Source organism: Somniosus microcephalus, unplaced genomic scaffold (assembly GCF_052327205.1).
Source record: "Somniosus microcephalus isolate GS21.2 unplaced genomic scaffold, FLI_Smic_1.0 unresolved_chr2, whole genome shotgun sequence".
In the NCBI taxonomy this organism is placed as follows: Eukaryota; Metazoa; Chordata; class Chondrichthyes; order Squaliformes; family Somniosidae; genus Somniosus; species Somniosus microcephalus.
This window is the reverse complement of record NW_028225180.1, coordinates 14,245,172-14,253,100: the sequence shown is the minus strand read 5'-3', so window position 1 is coordinate 14,253,100 and position 7,929 is coordinate 14,245,172. Positions and strand designations below refer to the sequence as shown.

At 47.4% G+C, this 7,929-nt stretch overlaps 1 non-coding gene across 1 annotated transcript; it reads right to left on the bottom strand.

Moving 5' to 3' along the window:
• Positions 1 to 4,307: 4,307 nt before the first annotated feature.
• trnat-ugu (transfer RNA threonine (anticodon UGU)) lies at positions 4,308 to 4,380 on the bottom strand. Its single transcript has one exon. It is a non-coding gene; the product is annotated as a tRNA-Thr (tRNA).
• Positions 4,381 to 7,929: the final 3,549 nt, after the last annotated feature.

The following is a 7,929-nucleotide window of genomic DNA, read 5'->3' as shown; positions in this document are numbered from 1 at the left end:
CCAACCACTCAGAAAAGATGGCGCCACTGAGAAGACTAACTGAAAAGAACATAGAATGGGAATGGAATCATGAGCATGAGAAGTCATGGAGCGATCTAAAGAAACTGCTCACAGAGGAACCAGTTCTGAGGTTTTATGACCCAGCGAGACCCATCAAGATATCATCAGATGCATCACAGAGTGGGCTCGGTGCCGTTCTTCTGCAAAAATATGACTACTGGCAACCTATTGCATATGCATCGCGCTCAATGACAGACGCGGAGACGCGATATGCTCAAATAGAAAAGGAGCTGCTCAGCATCACATACGCCTGTGAACGATTTCACCAGTTTGTGGCAGGACAAGCAATCAGTGTAGAGACTGACCATAAGTCCTTGATTGCATTGTTCCAAAAGCCACTAAATAGCTGTCCGCTTAGAATACAAAGAATGATGATCAGGCTGCAACGCTATACACTGAATGTTGCGTACACACCGGGTAAGCTGATGTATACAGCAGACACGTTGTCCAGAGCTGTTGACCCAAGTGAGCCCGCAAACACCAAAATGGATGAAAAAGTGAATGCCTACGTGGACATGATCACAAGTGCACTGCCCATAGCAGATGCAAAAATGGAGCTCATAAAGACTGAGACAAACAAAGATGAAACAATGAGACAACTGAGGAAAAGCATCTTGGATGGATGGCCCAACATGAAGCAAGACTGCTCACCAGACATGGCAGAGTACTGGAACTGCAGGGCGGAACTATCAGTGGTCGAAGACATCATCTACAAAGGAAGTAAAATCGTTATCCCAAAGAGTCTGAGAAAAGAGATGCTAAAAAGGATCCATGGAGGACATCTGGGAATCGAAAAGTGTAAGAAAAGAGCACGAGAGGTGATGTACTGGCCACGAATCAACCAAGATGTGATAAATGAGGTGTCAAACTGCACAATATGCCTGAAATATCGAGCAAGCAATCCGGTAGAACCACTAAAGCCACACCCAGCACCAGACAGACCTTACCAGAAGGTAGGCGCTGACCTATTCGTATGTCAAGGGAAGGACTATCTTGTAGTCACAGACTATTACTCCCTGTATCCAGAGGTTTGTAGACTGTACACCACCACTGCAGATGCTGTGATAAGATGTATGAAAGCCATATTCTCCAGACATGGCGTGGCAAGCGAGGTCTTCACAGACAACGGACCCCAGTTTTACAATGCAAGTTTCCGACACTTTGCCAAAGAGTGGGACTTTGTCCACACAACGTCAAGTCCTCACTATCCACAGTCCAATGGACTAGTGGAAAAATCGGTCCAGACAGTGAAAAGACTGATGTATAAGGCAAAAGACAGTGGAACTGACTTCTACCAGAGCATGCTTGTATACCGCACAACGCCGCTCGAGTGTGGTATGTCACCAGCCCAACTCCTTATGGGACGTCGGCTAAGGTCAAACCTACCCATCCCGGAGAACCTCCTGAAAACAAAAGAGGGGGAGAAAGTGAGGAAGTTCAAAGAGCAACAGAAAGATAAGCAAAAGTACTACTATGACAGGGGAACACAAAACCTACCTGAACTCCACACTGGTGACCAAGTAAGGTTCAAAGACAAAACAAATACATGGACTCAGAAGGGAACTGTCCTGAGTGAAGTTCAACCAAGATCATACACCATTCAGACAGATGAGGGTGCTGTTCTGAGAAGAAATCATCGAGATCTTCTCATGGGACCAGCCACAGCAAGTCAAAAGACTGATACTGTTGAACAACCTGATCACACAGCTGAGAACCAATCATCTGAGGCAACAACTCAGATTCAAGGACAATCAATCAGAGAATCCTCAAGACGCGTGAAGCCTCCTGAGAGACTCACTGAGCAAATTTAAGGACTATTGTTATAGAAGGAAGTAATGTTATCTTATTCTTTCTTCAAGTTCTAGTGTATTTACATATTTCATGTGAACACACAAAGCAAGGTTAAAAAACCTTGATCATGATAATGATAATGTAAGTTCATCAAGTGTTACAGTTAAAATGCAGATTAATACAAAGAAAACATGTTGTTAGTTAAAAGTAAAATACTTTTGTTTTAAGAAAGGGAGATGTAATGATATCAGCAAATAGTGATGGTATTTGCCTGTTTGATTATGATGCCTTACCAGCATATTTGCATGAATTGATTACTTATGCCTGACCAGCAGAGGGCATGTGACAGAGACAAGCAGTTTAGTTTTGGTTTCGTTTCAGATGGATCACTAGCATGATGTCTCCTGTAAATGCTGTTAAAGGAGTTGAACAAGCTTTAGATTAAAAGACATTCTCTTTCATAAATGTCTCATCATTGAACCCACAAAGAAATCAATACACCCGCCCCTCCCCATTTCGCCCTTCCCACCCTCTCCCCCCTCCCTCCCTCTTCCGCCCCTCCCATCTCGCCCTCTCCCTCTCTCACCCCGCCCCCTCCCTCTCTCGACCCTCCCTCTCTCTCCCTCCCCTTCCCTCCCCCTCCCACCCCTCCCCCACCCCTACCCCCCATCCCTCCCTCTCCCATCCCTCCCCCACTCCCTCCCTCTCTCACCCCTCCCCCACTCCCTCCCTCTCTCACCCCTCCCTCTCCCGCTCCTCCCCCCTCCCTTCACATTTATCCGCATTATAATCCATCTGCCATGTTCTCGCCCACTCACTGATCCTGTCGAGATCCCCTTGAAGCCTCTTCACATCCTCTTCGCAACTGACACTGCCACCTAGCTTTGTGTCATCAGCAAATTTTGAAATGCTACATTTAGTCCCCTCATCCAAATCATTGATATAGATTGTGAATAAGTGGGGCCCAAGCGCCGACCCTTGCGGTACCCAACGAGTCACAGCCTGCCATCCTGAAAAAGACTCGTTTATCCCTACTCTTTGTTTTCTGTCTGTTAACCAATTCTCAATCCATGCTTGTATATTACCCCCAATTCCATGTGCCCTAATTTTGTTCACTAACCTCTTGTGTAGGACCTTATCGAAGGCCTTCTGAAAATCCAGATGCACCACATCTACCGGTTCCCCTTTGACTACTCCATTAGTTGCATTCTCAAAGAGCTCCAACAGGTTTGTCAAACAGGATTTCCCTTTCATAAATCCATATGGACTCTGCCCAATCTTACTGGTAGTTTCTAAGTGCCTAGTTATTGCATCTTTTGTAATAGATTCCAGCATTTTCCCAACTGCTGATGTGAGGCTAACAGGTCTGTAGTTCCCCGTTTTCTCTCTCCCTCCTTTCTTAAATAGCGGGGTTACATTTGCTATCCTCCAATCTGCAGGAACCATTCCAGAATCTATAGAATTTTGGAAGATGACAACCAGTGCGTCCACTATTCCAATGGCCACCTCTTTCAAAACCCTAAGGTGTAGGTCATCCGGTCCTTGGGATTTGTCGACTTTTAGTCACATTAATTTTGCTAGTCCTGTTTTTTTAGTAATAATAATAATTTCTTTAAGAACATAAGAAAGAGGAGCAGGAGTCGGCCACGCGGCCCCTCGAGCCTGCTCCGCCATTCAATAAGATCATGGCTGATCATCGACCTCAACTCCACTTTCCCGCCCGATCTCCATATCCCTTAATTCCCCATGAGTCCAAAATTCTATCGATCTCAGCCTTGAATATTCTCAAAGACTCAGCATCCACAGCCCTCTGGGGCAGAGAATTCCAAAGATTCACAACCCTCTGAGTGAAGAAATTCCTCCTCATCTCAGTCTTAAATGGCCGACCCCTTATCCTGAGACTGTGACCCCTGGTTCTAGACTCTCCAGCCAGGGGGAAACAACCTCTCAGCATCGACCCTGTCAATCCCCCTCAGAATCTTGTATGTTTCAATGAGATCACCTCTCATTCTTCTAAACTCCAGAGAGTATCGGCCCATTCTACACTATCTCTCCTCATAGGACAGCCCTCTCATCCCAGGAATCAATCTAGGCAGGAAATGTGAAATATCAGGATATATTGGTGGGTCTGAGATTTGATATCATGGAATCGAAGAATGGTTACAGCACAGAAGGAGGCCATTCGGCCCGTCGAGCCCGTGCCGGCTCTCTGCAAGAGCACTTCAGCTAGTCCCACTCCCCCGCCCTTTCCCCGTAGCCCTGACAATATTGATCCTTCAGGTGCTTATCCAATTCCCTTTTGAAAGCCATGATTGAATCTGCTTGGTCACAAACTGGGGCTGGAAAGTGAAACTGCTGTGGGATGTGTTTAAAGTGTGGAATGAACCGTTCTGGTTGGTGGTGTCGACAGTGTCGCTAATTGACGGTGAATTTAGAAAGAGAAGCCAAAATTGAATAGGCCCCAGTGAGATTTGAACTCACGACCCCTGGTTTACAAGACCAGTGCTCTAACCCCTGAGCTATGGAGCCACCTGTGTTGTAATGACCTATTTTAATCTTACTATTGTTAACAAGGAGGTGGGGCCCAAACAAACATTCACAATGATTCATCCCTGAACATTCACAGAATGATACAGCACACAAGGAGGCCATTCGGCCCACCGTGCCTGTGCCGGCTCTTTGAACGATTCTGTCCAATTAGTCCCACTCCCCCCTGCTCTTTCCCCGTAGCCCTGTGAATGTTTCTACTTCAAGTGTATCTCCCATTCCCCCTTTTCAAAGTTGCTGCTAAACTAAGGAATTCAGGAGAAACTTCTTGACCCAGAGAGTGCTGAGAATGTGGAACTCGCGCCCACAGGGCCTGGTTTGAGACGAGTAGCTGAGATGCATTTACACAGGATTCCATCGGATATACGGCACAGAAAGAGGCCATTCGGCCCAACCAGTCCATGCCGGCGTTTATGCTCCACTCGAGCCTCCTCCCGTCTTTCCTCATCTAAATCTATCAGCGTAACCCTCGATTCCCTTCTCCCTCATCTCCTTGTCCAGCCTCCCCTTAAACACATCTCTACTATTCGCTTCAACCACTCCCTGTTGTAGTGTATGTACCTTTAAGGGGAGAACTACTTTTTACAGCTCCTGTATACTGTAGTACCGGCAGTGACCACACCTGTATATAAACCCTGAGTAGGGATCTGTACTGTTAGTTTTTGGAGTGACCCTCATCCAGGTAACACCTGTTGATTGTTCCTCTGCAGTCTCTGTCTATTTGTTGAAGGACACCATACATCAAGATTCACGGATTTAACATTGGCGATGAGTTGATTTGAACCTACCTGCAACTCTGCAGAAGAAGGCCGATTCCAGGGGCACGGGCATCGACCATCCGGCGGAGACTCCAGCGAGATGGGCTGGCAGCAGGTACGGCGCAGACCCTTCCCGGACGGCGGCGGCTGGAGCCGACCGATGGCACAGGGGAAGGCCGAGCAGTGTCGACGGGGTAAGAGAGAGGGTAAAGCGCACAGGGCGCAGCCGGGGTTGAAGACCGAGCGGCGTCAACGAGAGAGGCGCGCAGGAAAACGTGCAGAGCGCGGCCGGTGTTCAAGGGCTGAGCAGCGTCTGCGGGGGAAGAAAGAAAAGCGCAGGAGACGCCATTTGAGCTGCAGCGGAGAAGAAGGGAGAGCGCGGGAGATGCCATTTTTAGCCAGTCTAACCACACCCAGGGATGCCGAAGAGTGGCAATGTCACAGCGTTCGACAATGAAGTTGAAGATTGGGCGACAGATGTAGAACGCATAGAAGTGTACTGCAAGGCGAATGAAGTGCCAGATGCCAGGAAAGCACTGGTATTGTTGAATTCCATGGGTGCAAAAACGTATGGGTTACTGCGAAACCTAGTAACCCCAGAGAAGCCGGTGGAAAACGATTTTGAAAGCATAGTGGCAATCCTACAGGACCACTTAAACCCCACATCGCTGCTGATAGCAGAAAGATTTAAGTTTCACAAAAGGAACCAGCATAAAGATGAAAGTAATGCTGAGTATTTAACGGAACTGCGTAAGCTATTGAAACACTGCCAGTTTGGAACGGGACTAGCAGATACTTTAAGGGACAAGATTGTGTGTGGGCTTCAAAGTGAAGGAATCCAGCAACGGCTTCTATCAGAAAAGGATCTTACGCTGGACATGGCTTTCAGCATGGCAGTATAACACGAAGCAGCCGCATGGGGCGCTGCAGAGATATAGCGCAGACCGCAAGAATATGGTACAAACGAAATGTCATACAGAACAGAGAAGTGCTATCGCTGCGGCAGAACAACACACGACCACAACGATTACTGGTTCAAAGACAAAGTGTGCAGACAGTGTGGAAAAGTAGGACACATAGCATGAGTCTGCAGGTCGGGAAAGAAAACCAGCAATAAGAAATCTCCAAAAGATAAGTACAAGAAGGTACATAAGTTGACGGAGAATAGTTCAGACTCTGAAAGCAGTGAGCTGAGTTGTCTGAAACTACATAATGTGATCAAAACGGAGGATCACCGAACCATTTGGGTCACTCTCAAGATAGCAGGTGTCCAGGTAAAAATGGAATTGGACACAGGATCAGCCCTAACAGTCATAAACCGAAGGGACTACGAGCGGCTATTCTCACACATACCCTTGAGAGACACAAAAATTATTTTGAAGACGTACACAGGGCAAAAAGTCTACCCCAAAGGAAAAATAAGGGTGACCGTTATATATAACGGTAAGGAAACACCAAAACTAGACCTGTATGTATTGCAAGATGGAGGACCACCATTACTGGGACGTGAATGGATCCAGAAAATACAGCTGGATTGGCATTCCATACAAGCACTGACTGTGGCTGCCAAAAAGGATGACGACGTCACACCTGGGCGACTGTCAAAGATCCTAACCGACGTGCAAGAAGTGTTCCAGCAAGGACTCGGAACACTAAAAGGCATGACAGCAACAATTAAAATCGAAGAAAACGCAAGCCCAAAATTTTTTACGGCCAGACCGGTACCTTATGCGATCCGCCCAGCTGTCGAAGCAGAGCTGGAGAGTTTGGAACGTTCAGGAGTACTGTCCAAGGTAGACTGGAGCGAGTGGGCTACACCCATCGTCCCTGTGATGAAAAGGTCATTGAGCAGCACGCCTGGGGAACCAAGGAAGGTTCGCATCTGTGGGGACTTTAAGGTAACAGTGAACCCGATCCTTCACACCGTACAATATCCACTTCTGCGGATTGAAGATATTTTCGCCTCGCTATCTGGAGGGAAACGCTTCACTAAGATTGATCTGGCCCAGGCGTATCTGCAAATGGAGGTAGAAGAAGCATCAAAAAATTACCTCACAATCAACACCCATAAAGGTCTCTACCAATGCAATAGGCTGGTATTCGGGGTAGCATCATCTCTGGCTATTTGGCAAAGGGCAATGGAACAAGTCCTGCAAGGGATCCCAGGGACCCAGTGTTATTTGGACGATATCCTGGTCACGGGCAAAAATGACAGTGATCACCTCGCCAACCTGGAGCAGGTGCTCACTAGATTGAAGGAATATGGGCTCCGAGCTAACCGCCCCAAATGCGAGTTTTTTAAAAAACAGATCTCGTATTGTGGCCATGTTATCGATAAAGAGGGGTTACATAAGTCCCCAGAAAAGATTGAGGCAGTAGTCAAGGCTCCAGCACCGGAAAACGTGTCACAACTGAGGTCGTTCCTCGGGCTGGTAAACTACTACCATAAGTTCTTGCCAAATTTGTCTACAATACTACACCCACTGAACACCCTACTGCAAACTGGAGTGCCATGGAAGTGGAGTGACGAATGTAAACGAGCTTTCCAGAAAAGCAAAACACTAATCACATCGAAATAGGGATTGGCCCATTTCAACCCAGCACTACCAATTCGGTTGGCGTGTGATGCGTCACCCTACGGCATTGGAGCGGTGCTGTCGCACAAATTCTCGGACGGCTCAGAGAGGCCAATAGCCTTTGCGTCACGATCACTAACCTCAGCCGAGCGTAACTACGCCCAGATTGACAGGGAGGCCCTCAGACTAGTGTGGGG